This window comes from Parambassis ranga, unplaced genomic scaffold (genome assembly GCF_900634625.1).
Source record: "Parambassis ranga unplaced genomic scaffold, fParRan2.1 scaffold_31_arrow_ctg1, whole genome shotgun sequence".
Classification (NCBI taxonomy): domain Eukaryota; kingdom Metazoa; phylum Chordata; class Actinopteri; family Ambassidae; genus Parambassis; species Parambassis ranga.
The window spans coordinates 1,166,385-1,191,406 of NW_021144801.1; the positions used below are offsets into that span (position 1 = coordinate 1,166,385).

General features: G+C 41.5%; 3 non-coding genes across 3 annotated transcripts; all 3 read right to left on the reverse strand.

The window, feature by feature from the left end:
• Positions 1-6,249: 6,249 nt before the first annotated feature.
• Positions 6,250-6,322, reverse strand: trnaa-agc (transfer RNA alanine (anticodon AGC)). The gene has a single exon. It is a non-coding gene; the product is annotated as a tRNA-Ala (tRNA).
• A 588-nt stretch (positions 6,323-6,910) lies between these two features.
• trnas-gcu (transfer RNA serine (anticodon GCU)) lies at positions 6,911-6,992 on the reverse strand. Its single transcript has one exon. It is a non-coding gene; the product is annotated as a tRNA-Ser (tRNA).
• Positions 6,993-18,028: 11,036 nt separating this feature from the next.
• Positions 18,029-18,101, reverse strand: trnar-ucg (transfer RNA arginine (anticodon UCG)). Its single transcript has one exon. It is a non-coding gene; the product is annotated as a tRNA-Arg (tRNA).
• Between the last annotated feature and the right edge of the window lie 6,921 nt (positions 18,102-25,022).

Genomic DNA, 25,022 nt, shown 5'->3' on the forward strand with positions numbered 1-25,022 from the left:
CAATAACAGTGCACTTGAGTAAAACTACAGTCAAATCATCCTGTTAGAAAACTTTACCTGGATGCTGACATGCTGTTGTTTCATAGGAAGATCTGCAGGTGGACGGGGAGACTTTAGATACACAGCACGAGGTCAACATGCATTTTATATGTAATCTAAGCAGGTTAATGTATCTGTACAATCTAGAATCATAATAATCTGCAATAGAAATGTAAATAAAATGAAAACATTCCTTGCTGGGAAGGTTTTCAAACATCGACTCCTTTCAGCTTCGGTTGTTGTTTAAGTTTCTCCTTGTGTACTCAGAAGGACTACACATACATACACAGAGTGAGTATGATTGACATTTACATTTGCTACAATAATTCTTAGTTTTGATCTAATCAACATTAAGTGATTCCTACCTTCTTAGTGGTCCTCTCTGTGTCTGCATACTCCAACAGCATGGCATCATGCATCTTCTGGTACATGCTGACACTCGTCTAGTCTCTACATTTCTTCCTTTGGTCCCACTGACTCTTCTCCATTACCCTCTGTGTCCGATCATCCTGCAAGTTCTGCAATTGAAAATGAAATTGCATCTCTATCAGCGTTCTGAATTTCAGAATTCAACTCAGAGAAATTAATTTTTACCACACATCAGTGAGAATGTGATTCTTTAAACGTCTTTTTCTTTCAAATGAGAATAATTACATCTGAAACACTATAAATCCAATACAGACACTATCATTACGCATACATTAACTTCTTGTTGAATAATTAGAAATATTTTTATAGTATAGTATTTTTATAGTAATCAAATAACACAAACTTGAGGTAAATGCAGTTATCATTTACTTCACAGGGTAACATTGTTGCATTTAATGGTCAACAGTTCCTCAAAGGATTTATCATTGCGGCGGCATCTGGTCTGAACATCTTGCCAGCAACACTAAAAATCCTCTCAACAGGTATAGAGGAAGCAGGTATGGCCAGATATTTACATGCACGTACAGCAAGGTTTGGGAAACTGTTTTGGTTTTCTTTCCAGAACATACACACACAATTCAGCATTCACCACTTACGGTCATCTACAATTATTATCTTTTGTTCTGTCTGTTTTGTACTGTTCTGTGTCGTTCATGTTCATCATGTTATGTGTCTGTTTTGATATTTGATGTACGTCTAGCTATGTACTACCTGTTTGTCCTGCAATAAAATAAAATTATAAAAAAAATAAAATAAAATAAATAAATAAATAAAAAAGATATGTACAAATGTAGCAAAAAACAAAATTATTTACAACTATTTATCCTTGAATGCAGTAAATGCCTCAGGCGTTTTTTGTACAGCTATTTATAAGTATTATATGCAGTACAGGTGTCACACAAATTATTTGTGCCACTTCAAAAAGCAGTTCCTGTCCACCACAACACAGAGGGGCACATCACAGGCCTGACACTTCCAGGGTGTCATCGGATCATGACGGATCATGACGTCATCAAACTCAGACGCTGTCCACGTGTCTCCCTCTGCGCCTTCCAGTTCCAAGAAGAGCCTGCTCCACATTCAAAAGCCATCTCATGGCGCACAAAACAATAAAACGACTAAATCCCCACTAAGTCCCCACTTTTAACACACATTTGTGTCTAAAGGGCCATTTCCATCACTTTGCAGTGAGTTTTGTGTGCTGAAAGCAGTGCAGGAGCTGCTACACGTCCTCATTTGATGAGCTGATATGACTGATTTTCTCATCGCTGTCAGCATGAACTGAACAGCTCTGCAAAGTAAATCAGCAGTTTAGTCACAGGCTTCTCTTTTCTTATCATTTCCACACTGAAGCACCTGAATGTGTGACAAGTTGTGTTCACTGTCACACTAGTGAGAGCTCTTTAAGCACTTACTCAAACAACTCAGACTGACAAGCCGTGGCTTTCAACAGGCCCAAAGAGCCGTATGCCTCCATAAAGAGCAGAGAGCTGCATTATTGATGAGGCTGAGGTGACACTTGGTGTTTTCTGGTGGAGGTTCATTTTTTTTTAATTATTTTAGATACTTTAATAATCCCAGAGGTAAATTGCTTAAGGCTGCTGCCAAGCAGCGTCATACAATGACCAGCAAGGAGCGCCACTGGAGGCAGTGTGGGTAAAGTGCCCACACACAACAATGACTAGGGAGAAGCTGTGTGTGTGTGTGTGTGTGTAGGTCGGTGAGTCAGATCAAATCAAAAATCTTTAACCTGCTTTTGGCAAGGTTGCTGCTCAACTCTCACACACAGCCTTCCTACACACACACACAAATACTGACACACAAATGTGATTCTGAGTTATTTCCTTTTATCTGTACATGAACTTTACCTTTTTCAGATTCTAACTGCTTTTACCTCACAGACACTTCCTGTCAAGCCATTTCCTGTCACTGTCCTCAAGCTACAACTGTCCTAAAACTGACGCTTGATGCAGAAATAACTGCATCAATCGTGGTCCTAAAAAGCTCCAGCAGCAGCAGCAGCAGCAGCAGCATTATTGCAAGTTGGTCAGGCTGGAGAGGATCATGGAAAAAAGGGCCGACTGGTCACTATCTGATCTCAATGGAAACTCATTACTGGCTCATGTTGTTGAGATGTTAAAAATCTCAATATGTACTGGTTAGATAGACCAACAGGTTTGAAGTTTCATTTTAGTTATCTTGAGTAACATTTATACACTAAAAATGCAAAAATAATTTGTTTTGCACAGTGTACCCAATAATAGCCTATTCCTTGGTCTATATCACTATGTATTAACACATACAACAAGGTATTGGTTCCTTAGGAAAATAGAACCTTTTCTAGCTGCTTCTAAAATTACAAAATCCAAAAACATAAGAAACCACCAGAGTAAACTGAATGAACACATTGCAAACGAAAGACACCAAAAGACTAAACCTATACAAACCAAACAAGACATGGACAGGTCAGACGGGGAACCCAGAGGTTAGCAGACCACATGTCAAAGACACAGAGAGGGGGGGCAGCCAGACTAAATACAGCAGCTACAGATAATAAGACACAGGTGGAACCAATGAGAGCGGGCAGCTAATCAAGAAGAAGAAGAAAAAGACAGGAAACAACCCCCGAGACGGCAGCAAAGACCACCACCAAAATGAAACAGGAAGTATAACTCGGATGGTTAACACACAAAAGATAGAATCATGCAGGGCCACCAGAAACCCTGGAGTGTGACACAAGAAAGGAGAGAAACCAAAGATCAGAAGACAAGAAGTTTGAAAATAAAACAGAGAACCAGGCCCACCTAAAACAACAGATCATAGCAGCCAATGTAAAAATGTGTTTGTGGTCATTTTTAAAAAGAAAACAACTTTAAATGTGTCCAGTCATTCTTGCATTGGTGCCAGTGAAAGTGTTTTATTGACAGCTGTGTGCACATGAGGAGCCTTCCACTTCAGTGCACTCAGCTCTTCATGTGACATGCTCCCTGAGCTCTGCATTCATCCATCAGTTGAGTCTGTACTCGCACGTTCGTATGCTAACTACAGACCTCATACTGGGGTCAAAGGGGCTACTTTCATGAGCATAACACAGCACAGAGGAATTAGTGAGCAATGGTACCTGGTACTGAACAGGGACACTTGGTGGAGTTGCTGTCTGCACCAGCCAGTTTCTGTTGGATGACAAACATTGTACAGGAAAACTTTGGGCCACATGCAGACACAGGAGTGCTCGATACAAACTTCATATAAACAGAGGCCGGTTTTTATTATTACTGTTGAGCCAGGTTTTCTGTAGTAAGACTACATCATCTCTTAGACTATGCGTGTGCCAAAGAGGTGAGGACAATATCTACAGACTGACTGTATTGACCTGCACACCTCCCTTGTCCATGTCACTCTGTTTCTCACATCAACACATGCAGTACAAGCATGAGCAAAATCAGTGTTTGCCGTTCAACTCTGACAGTTATATGCAGGCACAGTAACAGTGGAGCTGAGCACAGCTGTCAATCACACACATACATAACAGCAAGCACACACCTGTCCCAGGGATATGTTATAATGATGTCTCCATTTGAATGGCTTATTCTTTCAGATCTATGGAAATTAAATTATTTTTGGAGTAAGACCCAGAGGCCACAGGGGAAACTGCAGTTTTTGACACTTCTGTTACCACTGCATAGTTGCATAAAACTTCTAGAGAATTTTCCTGATGTTCTTGTTTCCCGTAAGAGCCTGTAGACTGTTTTTACACTTTACACCATTTACACTTGTACAATTACACAAGTATTGAAACTTGGGTTAGAAGAAAAACACACTGAACAGTCACTTCCTGTATCTGTCACGAGCCACACATCTTCAAACATTCTGAACTCATTATAAATACAACAATTGTTACATTTCTAGAATGTAAATGTACACTATTGACTGAGAGATGCAGATACACAAACTAGCTTCTACAAAAGCTCTTATATTCCACACATCAAAGACACACAGCATTTACTGCAGAGTAAGAACGTGATGCATGCAAACAGCATATGTTTATTTTTAACAGTAGTTGTTGTATTAATCACTGTTAGCAGCACTCACTGACAGGACCTTGATGCTCTTAACCTTTAATCTGGCAAACTGGGGATTGTTAGAAATCCCACCTTTTCCTTTTGGATGCTCATCACAACATTCATTTCCACAGCACCTGAAGACAGCGTGATAATGTCTGGAGAGAGATCAGACATGTTTTCTATGATGGTTCTTCACTACAACAACTGCTCAGAAATGTCAAATCTTTCCTTGAAGCTTGTTTTTTTGAAAGCAGCAGCTATGTGAAAACAATTTCTACAAAGCACCAAACTTAATAAAGAATTTAAGAAGGTTGCAGTTGAGTGGAAGCTCACCGAGACAGAGCCAGCAGTGGGGACTGACAACACAGCGTATATGTTGTTGACACTTTTCAGTTCCTCTCTAACTACCACACAGCTTTCCAAAGCTAACAAAGTTCTATTCAGACTCATCCCAATCCAGAGCAGTTGTTCCACAGTAACACCTGCAGGAGGACGTCATCACCCAGTATGTGACCTGCACTGTGGGCTGTAAGGTCTTATACAGACAGGTGTGTGTCTGTCCTCATCAAGTCCAATCAGTATCATCAAAGACAGCTGGACTCAGATGAAGGTTAGAACCATCTGAAGGACGATCAGAAGAAATGGACGCACCTGAGTTCAATATATGAGAGTCACAGCAAAGGCTCTGATACTTAGGACCATGTCATATTTCACTTTGTCTTTTTAATACATCTGCAAACATGTCAACAGCTCTGTGTGTTTCTGTCAGTATGGGGAGCTGTGTGGACATGAATGAGGAAAAATGAACTTCAATGATTTTAGCAAATGGCTGCAATATAACAAAGTGAAACATTTAAGGGGTCTGAATACTTCCTGCACCCACTGTACACATAACAAATGGATGTGACTGAAACAACAGCTCTGTGTGTAATATAAATATACAAACTAATGTGATTTGATCAGAACATTTTAAAAGACAGTGGTGATCTGTTCTTATTGTCTAAACAGGAACAGTTGAAGCACAGCTTGCAGCCCCTGTATCTCAGGCTTCTCAGCTTCTCTTCAGATGTTTGGACGTTTCTGCTGGAACCTCTCATTTAATGACTCACATTTAGAACTTCTGACTTTATGTGGAGGAGGGATTGATTTTGGAATGAGGAGGCTGCAGCCTGTGATTTCACCACTAGATGTCAGCATTGCACAGCATTGGTGGTTCAGTTCAGATTGAGAGAATGCAAAGAGTGTGCAAAGCTGTCATCAAAGCAAAAGCTGGCTGCTTGGAAGAATGTCAAACATCAAACATATTCTGCTTGGTTTAACACTGTTTGTTCACTACGTCATTCCACATGTGTTCCTTCACAGCTCTGATGTCTTCAGGATGAATCTACAATGTAGAAAGTCATAAAAACAAAGACAAACCACTGAGTGACTTTTGACTGGTACATTTAAAATGTCATCATATGTCCTAACCAGCAGGGGGAGCACTGATCATAAACTCTCTGTCTCACATGTTATTGTCATGTGTTTTATGGAAGATGATGCTGACTGTTGTTTTCTTGCTTCTCTCTGTAAACAGCTTGTAAACAGCAGCTTCCCTGAGGGAAACTCAGCTAATAAATGATGCTGTAACCTCTGGGACTTGATCTGCTGGGTGGGAGTCCACTACATTATCCATCCATCCTCATCCATCCAGCTACACCCTCCCTAAAATGCAGGCTGGAGGATGCGGGCATCGATCCCGCTACCTCTCACATGCTAAGCGAGCGCTCTACCATTTGAGCTAATCCCCCTTGTATAAAGGGTTAATCGCAAGTCAATCAGGACTCACTACTCTACATGAAGTGTACTAGTGAAGTATTGGAAGCATCAGACTTTTAATCTGAGGGTCCAGGGTTCAAGTCCCTGTTTGGGCAGAACACTTTGTACTCCCTCTTGCTTGTACTCCCCTTCCCTCTCTGTTAATGTGCTTGGACAGAGCTCTGTGAACAGCCAGCCTCTTTGTGTCTTGCCCTCCTTGTGCAAGGTGTCAATGGTCGTCTTTTGGGCAACTGTCAAGTCAGCAGTCTTCCTGTGGTTGTGCAGCCTACAGAACTAGACTGAGACCATTTAAAGGCCTTTGCAGGTGTTTTGAGTTCATTATCTGGTTAGAGTGGCTCCAGGTGTCTTCAATATTGAACCTTTTCACATATTCTCATTTCCTGACCTTCTGAATGTGTGTTTTCCATTAATGACTACAGCTGGACCAATGCACAGACTGTGGACTTCTCCATAGACTGATCTGTGTAGATAGGACACCAGTATTACTGTCTTAAGTTGGAATATTTATGACACCATCAAGTGATGATCCTGTGTCAGGACGTTGACCTTAAAATATGAAACGACAAGGATGGGATTCGAACCCACGCGTGCAGAGCACAATGGATTAGCAGTCCATCGCCTTAACCACTCGGCCACCTCGTCTGTCTGATTAACATGTGTTCACGGCTTCGAGCGAAAATACGCTGCAAAACTTGAAAGAGGTCACAGCTTTTGCCTTAAACATAAGCATCTTGACAAACTTTGACAAACATTGAAGGCCAGTTTTTGGAGTAGTTGTTTGGTTTCTCCATTGTACAGATCAGAGCATGCCTCACTGCACTGGACTGCATATATCCAGGGGTGGACTGCATGTGTCCAGGGGTGGACTGCATGTGACCAGGGGTGGACTGCAAATATCCAAGGGTGGCAGTAACTGATTACAAATACTCAAGTTACTGTAATTAAGTAGTTTTTCTGGGTACTTGTACTTTATTTTTAAGCCAGTACTTTTACTTGTACTTAAGTACAAATGTAACAAAATAATATACTTTTACTATTTACTTACTGTCAGCCATTTTGTCTCTGTTAAAACAGTGGGTGTTGTGGCTAACAAAATCTAAACCTGTAGATAATTAGCTGCCCCTTTGTAATAATATTGACACTTTTTCTGCTAATTGCATTATGTAATTGTTGATCACAATGAGAGGTTAACAGGAGTACAGGATTACTAATGAATTTTGAGTTCATTCGGATTTACAGCTGTATCATTCTGCACCAGATGAAGCACATGATCTGAATCAGGTTGTGTCAGAGAAAGGCTGAAACCCTGCAGCACCTGTTTCTGACTGCTCTGACCACGCTGCCTTCTTCTCCAGTCTGCTCTCCAGTGATGTTGCTCCTTCTTCTTTCCCTCTGATTGAGCTCTGTGCTGCAGCCATTGCGACAGTGATCCAGAGAGAGTGATCCAGCAGTGCCTCATGTTCAGCAGCATACAGTGAGCAGCTTTAATCTCTGGATTGACAGACTTTATCTGCACAATAACTTGCAGAACAGAAAGTCTTCCAAAATATCTCCTTTCCAGGGATAGCACACCAAAACTATCAACTGAGCAGCACTGGAGATGCTCTGCTCTGTCGATTCATCCAACTGAAAGGAAAATTTCTTACATGATCACAGTCTATCCAGCAGCTGTGCCTGAATGTCAGCTGAGAGATCTTCTGTTCTCCTCCTCACCATGTCATTTGAAAAAGGTACAACTTTCAGTTTATTAGCTGCCTCTGTGCCAAGCAAAAGCTCACACCAGTCAGATCTCTGTCAACCTGTACGGTCACAAAGCCAGGGGCAGTGACGCTGTTTTCCGGGATGTCTGAGTGCAGTCCTTTTTTTCTAGCTCTCAGGACAGGAGCTGTATCCACCCTGAAGGACGGCGCCACAGGAAGTTAAAAGGCACTATGACTCTGGTGGGACTCGAACCCACAACCTTTGAATCACTTCTCCTGTGTTTAACTAGAAGTCCAATGTGCTATCCATTGCGCATTGGTCAACAGAATTCCGGAATTATACGTAGAATTCAGGAGTAACAGTCAGTATTCTGGCAAGTCAGCAGTCCAGAAGGGAAGGCAACATCAGCAGTGGCTCAGTGGTAGAGCAGGGTTGTGTGTCCTTGACCCACATTGCCTCCAGTGCTGGTCATTGTATGACACTGCTTGGCAGCAGCCTTAAGCAATTTCCCTTCTGGGATTATTAAAGTATTTTTAAAAAAAAAGTCAGCATAACAGAGGTTACAGCATCACTGAGTTTCCTTCAGGGAAGCTGCTTTTTACTGCCACCCCTGGATATATGCAGTCCAGTGCAGTGCGGCATGCTCTGTTCTGTACAATGGAGAAACCAAACAACTACTCCAAAAACTGGCCTTCAATGTTTGTCAAAGTTTGTCTTCAAACAAGATGCTTATGTTTAAGGCAAAAGCTGTGACAGAAACAAGTTCTTCTTCAAAGATACACAACTCCAACATCTTTGTGAAGTTTGTGGACGACACAACTGTGGTGGGTCTCATCTCTGGTGGAGATGAAACAAACTGCAGGAAGATGTTGATGAAGATTCTCAGTCATCCAGGTCATCATACGTAGAGAAGATTGAAGCAAGGCGTCTACAGGAATGAGGTGCACCTTCTGGCCGAGTGGTGCAGAGACCACAACCTCTCCCTGAATGTGGAGAAGACAAAGGAGATGGTTGTGGACTACAGGAGAGCACACAGTCAGCACACCCCTCTGACCATCAACGGGGTTCTTGGGTGTGCACATAACTGAGGACCTCTCCTGGACTAACAACACTGCATCCCTGACCAAGAAGGCACAGCAGCGCCTCTACTTCCTCCGCAAGCTCAAAAGAGCCAGAGCCCCTCCCTCCATCCTGTGCACCTTCTACAGAGGGGCTGTTGAGAGCATCCTGTCCAGCTGCATCACTGTGTGGTACGGAGCCTGCACCGCCACCTGCAGGAAGGTGCTTCATCGCATAGTGCTGCTCATAGCTGAGAGGATCATCAGCGTCCCTCTCCCCTCCCTCCAAGACCTCTACGACAGCCGTCTCATCCGAAAGGCCCTCCGCATCACAGGAGACCCCACCCACCCTTCACACCGCTTCTTCAGTCTGCTGCCATCAGGAAAGAGACTGCGCAGCCTCCGGGCCAGGACCAGCAGACTGAGGGACAGCTTCATCCACCAGGCTGTCAGGAAGCTGAACTCTCTCCCTGCTGTGCCCCACTTTCTCCCCCTTCCCTCTACAAAAGAACCCCCCCAAGTTAGGAACTCTGTGCACCAGCCACTTTACCCTGTGCATTCTCTTGCACCCTAGTCATGTCATCCAGTCTCATATAAGCTGCTATAACTTAAACCATTCCTGGACTGTTTACATTATGCCAACTGCACTGTCTTGCACTATACATCTTTTGCACTCTTACTGCATTGTGCCTTCATTTTTGTGCCTTGTATTTTGTGTGTGCCTCATTGTAGGTACATTTTTTACACTTACACAAGTTTTTAGTTATATGTTATATATGGAGTGAAGAGTAACGCAATTTCGATTCTCTGTATGTCCAGCACATATAGCAGATTTGACAATAAAGCTGACTTTGAATTAAAACGAGTGAGTTGTAAAAAAAATCACCTCCCATACAATTGACACTAGAAGAGAACCTATCATTTGAGACCAGAATGTTTTTTTGTACCAGGCTGTAAACATGTTCATTTCTGCTGTGAAGTTGGACATTTTAACATGGGAGTCTATGGGTAATAACACACGTGAATTACAATTTTTCACACATGTCGTAAACATTCCAACTTAAGACTAGTGGTTAAGACCTTCAAAACTCAGTGTGTAACATTGTTGGTAAAAACTGTTTGCTTTGGCATGTTTGTAGAGAAGATTGAAGCAAGGCGTCTGGACTTGTAGAGTTTTCCTGAAGAGGTTTCGCTGCTCATCCAAGCAGCTTCATCAGTTGTTGATCTGTTGGTGGGGAAACATGGTTTATATGTGGTTGCAGACCTCAGTGGGTGGTCTGGATAAAACTCACAAACAATAGCACTAAATGTTTCCATAATTACCTGTGATGATCTGGCTGCCTGTGCCAGGTGTGTCTAATGACTGGCTAACGACTATGATAGATGGCTTCCTTGACTTCCTCTCTGTCTAAAATGTGAACATTGTTGTCCTCAAAGGAGTGTCCTTTGTCTTTGAGGTGGAGGTGAACCGCTGAGTTTTGTCCTGAGGAGGTGGCTCTCCTGTGCTGAGCCATTCTTCTGTGGAGTGGTTGTTTAGTTTCTCCAATGTACAGATCAGAGCATTCCTCACTGCACTGAACTGCATATATGATATTGCTGTGTTTCTCCCTGGGAGTTTCATCCTTTGGCTGTACCAGGTTCTGTCTCAGGGTTGTCCTCCAGTGGAGACTGCAACTTTAACACAGCGCCTTGGACGAAAAGCAGACTTGCAGAATGAAAGGCAGCATTTCGGAATGAAAAGCATTCCAGAATGAAATTCAAATTTCCGAAATGAAAGGCAGTAATCCAGAATAAGTGGCAGCATTCCAGAATAGACATCAGTATTCCAGAATGATAGGCAGAATTCCCGAATAACACTCTGTATAGTGGAACAGAAGTCAGCAAGACATCATTCTGGAATGAAAAGCATCCCAGAATGGAAGAAAGCATTCCCAAATGAAAGGCAGAAATCTAGAATGAGAGCATCCTGGAATAGACATCCATCCACCCACTCCAGAATGATAGGCAGGATTCTGGAATGGTAGACAAAATTCTGGGATTAAACCCCTAACCCAACAACGGCCTGTGATGTCATGGAAGCGTGCGTTCTGGACTCAAGGATTGGTTTTTGAAGACACTCCTCCAAGTGGTGTCTTCAGTTCTGCTACTATTCTGGTTGGGAATCTGAGTTTTATGTGTTCAGGATCTCTGTGGGTGGATCTTGCAGGAAATCAGACTTTTAATCTGAGGGCCCAGGGTTCAAGTCCCTGTTCAGGAGCAACACTATATATTCCTAACCAGAAATCTTTGTACATATCTTTACCAATGTCAAACTAAGAAAAACATGTGCTTTGTGTTGTTCTTCCACCAACTGAAACATGAAAAGCAAGAAGTCACATGTGGCTCGTTGGTCTAGGCTTGAATAAGGGTTACACATGAGAAGCAGCACAGCTGACAGTGGCAGTTCCCTGTAATGAGGGCTGCAGTGTCCTGGGGAGGTAGACAACTGATGCATGGCACTTCTGCTCCACCTTCAGGGTGCACCAAGTCCTTCCTCCATTACTTTTATAAGCTAAATATGTCCCAACACATCAGCACATCATACTGTGTAAATGCCTTCCATGTCTTGAAAATACATTAACAGTTAACTTTCTTATTTTGGTGGTGGATGGAGTCTTTGACAGGCAGAGGATACACACAGCTCATACTCCACCTGCAGCATTGACCAGGATCTACTCTTAATTATCATTGGTGTAAAAAAATAAAATAAATACCTGCACTCACACAGATAAAAAAAAAAACTCATTTTTTTTGCCTCAATGATCAGCAAAATCCGAGGAGACAGGCTGAAGCTCATTGTTCAGGTTCAAGCTCTGTTGTGTTTGCAAAACATTCAGCTCCAAGAGCAGGAAGTATTCATGGCAGTTATAGTACAGTTAAATATATGATTTTATCTGCTGTAAGAACCAAATCTTAATCAGGTACATTTAGAAAAGTATATATATTTTAAATTATTTACATGATCAGTCAGTGTGTTAGTTAGCATGTTAAGCCCCCCAAAAATGTGATCATCGAGTCGGAAAAAAAACAAAATGAAAAATAATAATCTCTAAGGTTTCAATAGGGCTCTTGCACCATTCGGTGCTCGGGCCCTAATTATAGTGCAAAGTCTCCTTATCGATACGTGTGTGGAGAGGAAAGCAAAAGATCAGCTGGCTCTGTGACTTTCTCGGGAGAAAACAAACAAAAAAACTCGACAAAAGTGATAATACTGAAGCAGCCTGGAGGTAGATGTCAGTTAAGAGGGCTGTGACATGGAGCGGATTGTCCCACGGATAGCATCAGGTGTTTCCAGCTCTTCTTGGTAACTAAATACGTTTGGGACCCATTCCTAAAAGCGCTGCCTCTAACCCCACCCAGTTTTTTTTAGTGCGTTTCGTCTTCTGATCCAGCGGCCTCTCTTCTTGCGTTTTCCCCCCTTTTCGGATGTGGTCTTCACGACGGGGTCTAGGACGCCGATGCACATTCAAACTTTGTACTAATAAATATTTCTCATTCAGTTCGCTGAGTCTCTCATGATTGAACTGTTACTGAGATCCATCCTGTCCAACAGACAGGCAGCAGCTCAGAGGACAGATGCTCCACAGACAGGTGCAGCTTCCTGACAGCTTCCACTTGTGTGTGTGTGTGGCTACAACCAACCTGAAGACATAGATGACATAGATAAATGGTCAAATATGCACTGTGTGTTCAATATAGGGAGAGGAACTTCTCCATTTTTCTGTTATGTTCACGTACATTTCAGAGGGAAATACTGTTACTCTACCCAATATTTGTACAACTTTAAAGTTACTTTTAAGCGTAAGTTAAAACAAATATTAAAAGATCAGGTTACACTAGTGGGTCAGTCTCTGAGCAGTGCGTAATATGAGTTGTTATATCCCCTAAAATAGTAATCTTTCCCTCTTAATTTATCACATTTCATTCATATTCAGCATCCTTTTGTAGCACATATATCTTCACACACTGCCACTGTACACACTTACAGTTAAAGAAAAGCTGGAACTTTATTCATAAATAAGTTTTTAATGTCTTTTCACATAAGGCACTTCCTCATGTTACTCAGACTTTTCCTAGTAGCTCATCTACAGGGAAATGAAACAGCGCCATCTCAAGTCCAACAGGAGTAGTAAGATAAAGTAGTAAAATAGTAAAATAAAAATAAAACAGGTTAGAAATTCCAAACGTTAATAAACATTCAAGTAAAATCCAGGCAAGTGAAGACTGATAGTCATATATAATACAACTAAAACTGTGTGCAGTAAAATCTTGTCTACTATAAATCCAATATGGGTATAACTACAAGACAGTGCGTTAGATTGTCTGATCTCAGAGGGAGGAGTTGTACAGTTTGATGGCCACAGAAAGGAATGACCTCCAGTGGCACTCAGTGGTGCATTTAGGAGGGATCAGTCTGGCTACTGAAAGTACTCCTGTTCCTCAGCAGCACGTGGTGCAGGAGTACTTTCAGTGCCAGACTGATCCCTCCTAAATGCAAATATATATAATAATGTTACCTCCATTAAAGTGCTGATGCTTAATGACATCCTGTCTATTTACCTGCAAACAATATATATCTTAAAGAGGAGTCTTCACAGTGCAAAATGTTTGAGTTTGGCTCACGTCCTATGAAGTGGCCGTTTCACCACAACCGGCCACGTAGTAAGCGTAGGTGAGACTTTCTGATGCGTGTCCAGCTGAAGTGACTACAAAGTCCTGCAGGTCCGAGAACAACGTTTATTTTAATTCAACATTCCAGAGAATGAACCCAATCCACTATTGGGTTTATGTGATGCAGACAGGAGGAAGGCCACTGTCGTCACCTCCAGCGTCTCTCACCCACCCTCTTTCCTCACCAGCTTTTTGACCAATCTGTCTGTCAGGACTGACAGGTAACTGCAGCAGCCCCACAGGGGTAATGGTTGCATCTTCATCCTCCTCAGTGGTGCAGACAGGAGCGGGGCCACTTTTTTCCCTGTCGTCACCTCCAGCGTCTCTCACCCACCCTCCTTCCTCACCAGCTTTTTGACCAATCTGTCTGTCAGGACTGACAGGTAACTGCAGCGGCACCACAGGGGTAATGGTTGCATCTTCATCCTCCTCAGTGGTGCAGACAGGAGCGGGGCCACGAATACGTGCAGACTTGGCTCTTAAACGTGTTTTGAGCGTATCTTCCTTTGACTGAAATATCAAGCATGTGAGAGAGAAGACATTAGAAGAAGGTGGTTAGTACACACACACACACACACTACCTTGCGTCTCTCATCAGCGAGCCTCATCTTCTCATCAATCTGTTCTCTGGTGCAGGGAGCTTTTTTGCCCCTCAGAGACTTAAGTCTGGCAGGGTACCTTCGCCGGAACCCTTCACTGTCATCCAGCTGACACACACACACACAATGTTACATATTTTATCATAGCATATTGATATTGTGAATGAAGCATGCTAACCAGGTGCCCACCATGATGCTGTAGGCCTCTCCTGCGCCACTGCCGGCCTCTCTCTGCCCTTCTATGATGATTCCCTGCTGCATCAGTTCCTCCAGGATCTCTCTGGCCTTTGGACGGTTCTGTTCTGTGCCATTTTGCAGCAGCTGACCTGGAGCAGCAGACAGAACATAAACACATTTTAAGACACATGTTTTCTCTCTCCAGCCTGTGTGGAGCACATCCTCACTGTGCTGTGTTTCTTTGTTTCCCTCACTTTCTGTGACGCTCACTGATGTTAGAGGAGGAAGGTTACTGGGCACTGTGTCGGGTAAGTTGGGGATCTCTGTGTTCTCCATCACCACCCCGCTGTCCGCAGTGCCCTTCGACACAGCAGAGTCCCTACGACCGCTGAGTTTACTTTTAGTTTCCTCCTGGCAGCACACACACACACACACATTATCACAATTTGACAGCATCCTGAATCCCAGACGTGACGTTGTCATGGTGACATCATCATTGTGTTGACATATTGTCATGAATACAGTAACTCAGCAACAACAACGATACACTACAAAGAGATTGAAGTAAATTTTGCCAATTTTTGCTGGTGTAAATGTAGAACCAGAGAAAATCTGTCACGCTTTCATTTCAGAGGACAGGTATAATTTATATTTAACTAAATCTAACACTAAATTCATTTGTAGTTTTTTTAATTCAGGTTAGTCTACAAACATTTTAAGGTTTATTATTATGTCAATGCCCGTTTTATTTATATATCACATTTATAAGGGCATTGCCCACCAAAGTGCTTAACATTAAAATACATGAAATAAACTCAAACTAATAAAATACATAAAAGAGACAAACTGCAGTAAAATACAATAAAACAAAGATACAATCATGAAGCATAAAATCCCCAAGAGCTGCCAATACTCAGGCAAAGGCCAAGATTATTAAGTATTAAATTGTTTCATTCAACTTATCCTTTTGTTAGTGACATGTTTTAAAACATAAATATTAGCACTATGATGTGATCATTTTAAGGGCCATTTATTCACATTTATGTTCCATCCTGTAATTTGATTGACTGATTTTATTGATAGTGTTGTATGAGTTCGCAGAAGTTTCTCACTTAGAGTTGCTAGTTTTGGTTAATAATGAATGAGAATCAGCAGCTAAATCATTGGTAGGATACAGTACGTAAATCTCTGTAACACGTCTCCACACACCGAGCCTACCTCCTGCACCTCCGCGGCTACCAGCGGCTCAACCGCCGTGTGCGTCGAGCTTAGGCATCCCATCTTCACCTCACAGCAGCGGTATGAAGTGAGCCCATAAAAAGTCCTCAAACATGCAGTTTAATCAGATTTCTTTCTTCGTGTCTGTTAACCGTGCAGCCCAGCATTCCCTCACTACTCGGACTGTTGTTTGTCTCCATGGACCCGCCGCGTTGCTAAGGGCGCCGTTGCCACAATAAATCTGACCCCGGTTAAAGAGGCGACACCCAAAAGAAGCTCATGGTGTCACTGAGGGCGCCACATGTCACACTAGTGGTCACATTGGTCCACCTTATCAGAGAGCCCTGCTTTTCTGTGTCCTGTCCCCCAGTCACAAAAACTGCTTTCCAATTTTAGTGCATTAAAAAAACCCTCCTAGCAGTAGGTGTCAAAGCTGCACCAGTGGCCTGTGCTAATGTAGGAGGGGGTGCAATCTGCAGATCTAAAACCAGACCTGCCAAACATCAAATAATCGACTGAAGACAATCCGCCCAAAACTGCAGTGTAGTTCCTATAAACGGTGAGATCAGACTCTAGACCAACGAGCCATGTGTGACATCTCTTTTTTCATGTTTCAGTCAGTGGAAGAACAACACAATGTTCTTCTTAGTTTGACATTGGTAAAGTTATGAACAAAGATTTCTGGTTAGGAATATAAAGCCGCTGCATTGAAGTTCATGGCCCAGCTGAACCACTTCTCAAAGAAGCTTCTGTAAGTTTCCCAGAACAAAGGAGGAACTTCAATATTAATGAAAGATTCACATGTTTATGTGATGCTCAGGATCAACATGAGTGTTGTGTGTTTGTGTTTTTTAACCCTATAGGAGGGCAGCTTACACGTTCTGAAGACAGGAGCCCAGCGATGTGGGGGTTTCATCCAACTTAATTTGGTATATTGAAATGCAAAGGTTTATGTCCTGGAGGAATGTTATGCACCTTACTGTTTCTATTTCTGCTGCATTTATTGGATGGAAAAACTCAATTTAATTGAGTTCATCCAATGAGTATAGGTTAAACAAATGAGTGATATTTAATCACAATAAATATACAGCATTGTGTTTAATGTGATTAAATTTGTAATCATGTGACGGCACTAGTTCAAACGTTTGAGTTCAAAGAACAGATGACCTACCAGTGGATGTCATGGTCATGGTTTTCTGCAGAAAGTCTTGTTCGTTTTCTAACATGGCAACCTTCTCCTTTAGAGTTTTCTGTCAACAGGCTCTTGTTCTGACTTTTGCAACCCTCACCTCTCATTAAAGCTGGTCTCCAATGATGTGTGTCTGGGTGCGTACACACTGCCCATAGTTACTGACGGAGCCACTGCGTCACACCCCAGCTGATACATGACCGCACCAGGACTGCTGCTATGACCCATGTTGGTTGTCAGCGTTCCTTCCATTCCATTACAGCAGCATGAAAACAAGGTCCTGAGCAGCATAACAATAGATAAAGTAGAAATAAAGACTATGGACAGAGCAACCATAAGACATGCAGATATACAGATGAGAAATGTACAGAGATGTATTATGTCCTGTTATGATATCATGAAAAACTCTGAGTATTACACTGTAGGTGAGGATGTTATTGCACTAAGAGAAAAAACACTGTACTGTTTCCCCATCAGTGTCACTGGGTGTAAACATGGTGATAAAGTACAGAGGTTAGAGTACAGATGGACTGATGTTATACAGTCTGACCCCTGTCTGGACAAAGGTCTGTGGCTGAAGGAGACACCCAAGGTCCCCACTGTCTCATGTTTTTATTGTTTGTTATCATAATCAGCCACCATGTACAGGTGCATCTCCATAAATGAGAATATTGTGGAAAAGTTCAATATTATAAACTAATGATGTCACACTGTGATCAGATGATGAACTCAAAACACCTGCAAAGCAGACACAATCATGGGGAAGACTGCTGACTGGACAGATGTTGAATAAATAAAAAATAGTCAGCATGGTTATCCTCAGGAGCAATAATGGAAATATGACTCCCATCCATCACCCCTGCACACTGAGGGAACCCATCAAGACAGACAGTTATCAGGAGAGGAGGAGGGTCTCAGGTTCCGAGGGCGACTCCAAACTGGCGTAGTAGTGTAGTAGTAGACCCACTAAAGGTTGTGGATAAACCACAGATAGAAGTTGGCTCATTTCATACCTGTATAAAACCTCAACCACGAAGGGACTCGAACCCTCAATCTTCTGATCCGAAGTCAGACGCCTTATCCATTAGGCCACGTGGTCTAGGGTGCTTGTCATATAAACTTTTCTTTGTCAGAATATTATTCATAGTAAGAGTTTTTGTTGGTGCAATAGCCAGCGCAAACACATAGACATATTCTGACTAACATGGGCACTGTAGATGTCTTTGTAAACAATAAATGGACAATATTTAACTTGTTTCACACATTGTTTCACACCTCACTATAGCGCCCCCCAGTGGCCAAACCACATGAAACTTGGTACACTAAGTCTTAGTACTAGCCTACATAAGTGAAATTTAGCAGCTATATGTTACAGTATGCATCAGTTATAGTACATTAAGTACACATGGCCACGCCCACAAAAGTTTATTAGCCAATAGCAATGAAACGCTATTAGATATTCCAAAATACAAAAATCTTACACTATTTAAAGTTGTCCACTAATGTTTTGTCCAAAGTTTTTGACACTTTATATCTCACCACATGGTGGCGCTATGACTACAGTTTTAACTATATTTAAGTAAATACATCTTTTAAAATATGTTCAAAGTTTCAGCTGTATAGCATGGCTACTTTCTGAGTTGCACATTTTTAATTACTATGTTGTCAGATTGTCCCAAAGTCACAGCAAGGGTGTCATCACATTTAGACACTTTAGTTTTGAAAGCATGTTTGTAGCTTTACAGCTGTAGGAGGAGCGTTCTGTCATCATTACGTTTTTTTTTCCTGTTTCTTTAAGTAGAATAACATTGATGTGATGCAGTCAGTTGGAACAGTCTGGACAGGTTTGACTGAATGTTTTATAGCGTCCTCTGTAGTAAACAGGGACTGATCGCTGGGACACGAGTAGGAAAAGTTTGCTGTAATTCATGTTGTAATCTCTTCAAATTAAATGTACTGAATGTCGATCTATAGGAGCCAACTACCAAAGTCTTTATGCGGAGTGGATATGAGTGGATCATCTGAATTGATCTTAAACTGCAGAACTGGTGAGTCTCATTACTGTTAGCTCAGCTGCTCATTCATTCCCATTGGGTAATTTAGCCTAGCCGCTTCCATTGGTTTATATGGAGCGGTCAGCACAGGATATTAAGAATTAAGAAACCTTTATTAGTCCCACAATGGGGAAATTGCATTTTTGCAACAGCAGGTACAGACAGCAAAGGATAAGTTAAGAAAAGATATATATGATAAAATAAACTACCAATAAAATATAGAATAGAATCATCAACAGTTTACATATGAACAGTTATTGCACAGGTGAGTGGAGGGAGAAGTGGTCTGTAAGAAAACTGTACATAGTGCATCAGAAACTAAATAAATAATGTATTGTACACTGTGGTGTGTGAATATTGCTCCTATCAGAAGTGGTTATTATACAGTCTGACAGCAGCAGGAAGGAAAGACCTTCTGTATCTCTCCTTCACACACCGAGGGTGGAGCAGTCTGCCACTGAAGCTGCTCTGCAGAGCTGACAGGGCGTCCTGCAGGACTCATTGTCCAGCATCAGAATCAGAATCAGAATCAGAATGACTTTATTTGTCCCCAAAGGGAAATTCTTTTTTGTTACAGACATTAGAAATTAAAGATACATTGAAATATATAATAAATATCTAAATACCTAGACAGCATTTAAATCCCTGAGTTGTATCTAAAGAACATATTCACTACTGTATAAAACCTTTCCATAGTAAAGAGCAGGACATGAATGCACCAGTATGAATGTACAGTGTCTGAGTGACACTTCTACTCTTATACTCTGTACTTAACTGCATTTAATGTAACTTGATACCTCTGGCACAGGAATTTCCTTCGGGATTAATAAAGTCTTGTCTTGTCTTATCTTACAGTTCAGAGTTCAGTAGTTTGATTGAGACAGGCAGGAATGACTTCCTGTGTCTCAGTGGTGCATCATGGGAGTCAGTTTTGTCAGGACCCTCCTGTCACCCACCTCCTGCACTGAGTCCAGAAAAAAGCCAGGTCTCTCTGACTATCCTTAACTGTGCTACATTGAATCAATGTGAGAGGTCTGTAAAGTATTTCTGTCTGACCTTTAATGTTTGATCATGTTTGATATTGCTACACTAGCAGAATTGATATTACAATATAGCAAACATTTATTTCCCAATTTGACTAATAGAATATCTATATTTGTATGTATATATTTGATGATATGAGAACTCTAATTTAGAACTATGTATGATACGATTTGTACTGTATTATTATTAGATAGATGGACTGTGTGCACATTAATTGGTCCTGTGCTGTGTGCAGGCCAGGGCTGATGGCGAGCTAGGATTGAGCTCTGCTTAGGCTCGAAGAATACGATTCAGCTCAACGTCTGGATCTGGCCCAGATCTCTTCTGGTTGGAGGAGTGGTAGGAGGCTCCTGCAGCCCCCTTTATTTTGAACTTTTGTCCCCTCGCTGCGTGTGGCCCCCCCATGGCTGGGTTTGTTAACTGTTTGTCTTTTGTCTGTGTCATTTAAATATATATGGTACTTCAGCAAATCATCTCCCTGTCTCTCTTACTCATTCCCAGAGCTGCTCCTACACTTCTGAGCCACTAGTCCAGGGGTCGGCAACCTGCGGCTCCGGAGCTGCATGAGGCTCTTTCATCCCTCTGTTGTGGCTCCCAGGCAGCGAGCTCATTTTTGGTAAAAAATAATAATAATATGAATAAATAATGGCCGTTTAATTTAAATGTATTTTATTTTATTCATTTAGTTTTTTCATAGTAATAGTTGTTTCTTTGGAGATTGAGATGCTGTCGTGATTAAAATAAAACTTTTAATATTTTGACGGCACACTGAAATCAAAATAACATATAAACTGGCATTTAAACAATTTCCCCCCGGGGATCAATAAAGTATTTCTGATTCTGATTCTGATTCTGATTTTTTGTTCAGATAAATATTATCTATATCTATCTATATTAGGCCTATATATAGATTCATTTTGCCTTTAACTTAGTCAAATAGGTGTAGATTAGTAGTTGGGGGTTTGTGGCTCCGAGTGTGCTTTATTCAGTGGGAAACCGGCCCAAATGGCTCTTTTAATGCTGAAGGTTGCCGACCCCTGCACTAGTCCAACTCAATACATCCAGATTTGTACAGTATATCATATACATGCTACACAAATTAATGTGTGAGTAATCCAAGTATTCAGAATATGTTACTTAGACTGAGCAATGTTAAGTTTTAGGGCCTGTAATCTGTATTCAGTAACTGAATACTTATTAAAAGTATTCTTCCCAACACTGTTAGTAACATACAACACCAGGAGATGGAAAAAACAGGCATTCACCTGGCAGTCCCCAAACACAGTGGAAATGAAATAAGGAGACAGACACAAAATAATACACTGCAATGGAACTGAGAGGAGGAACTACAGCTGACCTCTTTCTCAATATTCTTCTCTTATGAAACCAAAAGAACGTATCAGGTGGAAGACAAGTTATCTGAGTTTGTGTGAATATCTGTAAAGTGGCCCAATTGCATTTTTATGATGAAATGAACCTTATATTAGTTTACAGTAGCATAAAAAAGAGCTAACTCCTTTAACTTCTCTCATAAATACATCTGCAGTAAACACATGTTCTGTGACAAAACACAAGACTGAAAATACCTGAAAGTCTATACTGACAACAAGCTTTGTAACAACACAATTATCTTCTTCAGAGTTGAATTTATTTCTCCACCTGTCATAGTTTCAGGGACGTCATCCAAGCCACTTGTACATGTGAACTACTATGGATACAGGTCTGTGTTAATAAGCCTCAGCAGAGGAGGCAATCTGAGGGTCGAAGGCATAAGGCTACATAAGGCTTTGTCTCCCATCTCTGACCAACCTTAACTGTCAGTTTCCACAATAGCAGGCGGAACAAGACCATCATTTGTGAGAAACATGCTTATTCATGTCACATCAGTGCCTGAGAACACTGAAAAACAACAACGCTTATATTTTATAAAAGTACAAACAGCTGGTGTGCTGAATGCCAGATGTCCTTGTGTGATGGCAATGGCTTGCTGTATTTGATGCATATATGTGTGTCAAGTAAGAGCGTTTACTCAGACACAGAACTAGCTAAAGCCTAAATGTGAGGGCGCCTCATATTGGAAGTACATATACGAATACAAGATTCTGCCCTGTATCAAGTCTGAGTGAGCATACGATATAGAAGCTAGGGTACCGTTTCACCACAAACCAATGTATATGTTCTGGGCAACAGCATTTATAAAATATGCCTATTGTATTATAATATACAGACGGATTCTTGGAAATGTGTGTGTGTAAGATGATGTCACATTTTTGCATCATTCCTTTTATTACAGCAGTAGCCCCTACAGGTGCATTATGAGGCACTTGTCTGTTGATGTTGGGAGGACTGTGACCATGACAAATCCATCCATCTCTCATACTATCCAGGATAATTTATGATGTTGAGTGACTGAACAAAGCAGCATCTGCAGGGATTAATGAGGTTTTTCTGATTCTGCACAATATGCACTTTAGGACAGATTTAAAATGGTGGTCAGCCTCCACTCTATGAACCAGCTATTCACATTTCTTATATACATTTCTTGTTTACAATCTTCCAGTTTTTTTCATTTGACTCCCACAGGCTGCATGCACTCCCACCAGTCTCCTGGGCTTGAAATCTGCCATTTACAAACAGTAAGCGCCAGAGAGGAGGAAGGAGACGGCAATACCTCAGAAACAGCTCAGTCATTTCAGGGCAGGAGACTTTTCACAATTCCAATTAAGTCATTCAAATGGAAATATAATGAAATATAAAGAAAATAGAAACCTAGTCTGAAGGAAATATTGGCATTTGTAAGTCATACAAAATGTATGGTTTGTAAAAAAAGTATAAAGCAAGGAGCAAAAACAAGTAAACACAGCGCTCAGAACCTGTGGCTGCGCCTGGCGTGTGGAAACGATTCGGAATTAGAAAATTCTGAATACAAGTTTGATAGAGCAGCATCTAATGAGCGTTTTAAGACTAAAATGGAGTCTGCAGCTTGAAATTTCTAGGAGGAGATACATTTGGCAGATGACACCGAAATTGCTTAATATTTGAAAAACTATCATTTTTGGAAAAAAACGTGAATTTGACCCGGAATGTCCTCTGGGAGATGAACAACAGATGAGCAACGGCAATCAAACAAAGAAGAAGAAGAAGAAAGAGGGTGAATAACAAGAGTTGATTGCCTAGCAACGGCAAGTTGCCTAGCAACGGAAATCAAACAAAAAAGATGAAAGAGGGTGAATAACAAGTGTTTTATTGCCTAGCAACGGCAATCAAACAAATGAACTGAACAAGGAGAAGGAGGGGGAAGAGGAACTAGAAAGACGAGCACAGCGACAGCAGAAGTTCAACAGAAGTTTTCCGCTGTAAGTGTTTTATTACATCTGAATGGCTGCTGCGGAGTCTCTGAGAGCTTTTATCAGCGAGCGGCTAACTGCTGCTGCTGCTGAAATATTGGGAGTGTTTGAACAAACTATCGTCCAGTACGAGGGAGAGCTGGACCGTCAGCGCAAACTGCTGGATCTGCTCCTGAAGCCTGAGATCAAGCTACACAGAACAGGTATGTAAACATGACAATGTCACGGAACAACAACGGCTCTGTGTGAAAAGAGTGACATTCAGCACATAGTGTTTCTGACAGGAGGACACTGACTTCATGACTTGAAGCTACAAATGTGTCCCTCCAGCTGTTCTCTCTCTGCTTTAGCTCCTCAGAGCTCTGTGCTTTGTTTATTTACCGTTGAAGTTACCGTCAGTTAGCATCAGAGATGCAGCGATTGATCGGCCATGACCGGCGTCCGCAGATCAGACTGAGATATGCCGATTTTATGCCGGTCAAGCGCGCCACATGATCGGTCGCGTCACAACCGTTAGCTTACCTTAGCTTAGTTTAGCTTAGCTTAGCTTAGTTTAGCCTAATCCACCAGCTCAATCCGCTGGTGGAAGTGTGCTCACCTGTATGTGCGCATGTGTCTGCGTCCTATGTGCAGACTGTATGAAGTTACATTTAATCAGTGAATTAGTTAATGATTTGCTGCCTGTCAAATAAGATAAATAGCATAAGGCTGTTTAGTTTGTTTCATTAGTTAGCAGCACAAACATGTTCATCTCTCCAGTTTCAGACTGCATGGTCTCCTAAATATACACATTGTGCTTCTTATCAACAGTAATCTGTTAATCTCTGTATTATTTGTCTGTGCTTAATGCTAACTAGGAATCCCGATTCTGATTTCCAGTTTTTGATTGAGTTTGACCTGCTGTTGATTTTAGCCGATTACGATTTCATTTTTTCAAACCACTTTACAGTAGAGCTGCCGGACCCGAGCCTGTGTGCCTGTGATTTTATATGGGCAGTTCTTATTTTTTTAAACTCATTGTGTAACGTTTAGGTGAAGTTCTGAGCAGACTATTGTCAGCTCACTGTCTGCGTCGCCATGATGCGTCACATGGTGCTGTAGAGCTTGGACGCTGGGTACAACAACTGTTGGGTGAAAGAATTTATTCTGCATGGTGTTAACATGCAGTGTGTTCAGATATATAAGTATTCATGTTTATATGTGTTTATCACTTAATAATGTGATTTTCATACGTGTTTATGTGTTAGGAAATTTTATAGAAAATCAAAGTAATTCGAGGATACTGAATGTATTAAGAAGTCATTTCATAGTGTGTCATATAACTTTGTTTTCTGCAGTTCAGGCTGTGGCAGATGAGATCAGTTGTTTTGTCTGCTCTCTGGAGCTCCGGTTGGTACGAGATGGTCATAAATTCAGACTAAGGACAGCAGCACCTCTGACCTGATAAAAGCCAGATTCTAAAGGAATGTGTTTTTCTCCTGAGTGCCCCATGTTATGGTCATCCCTAGATCGGACTCACAACCTATGAGATTTAAGAAATTGAAGTTTTACCTTATTTGGCAGTAAACACTAATG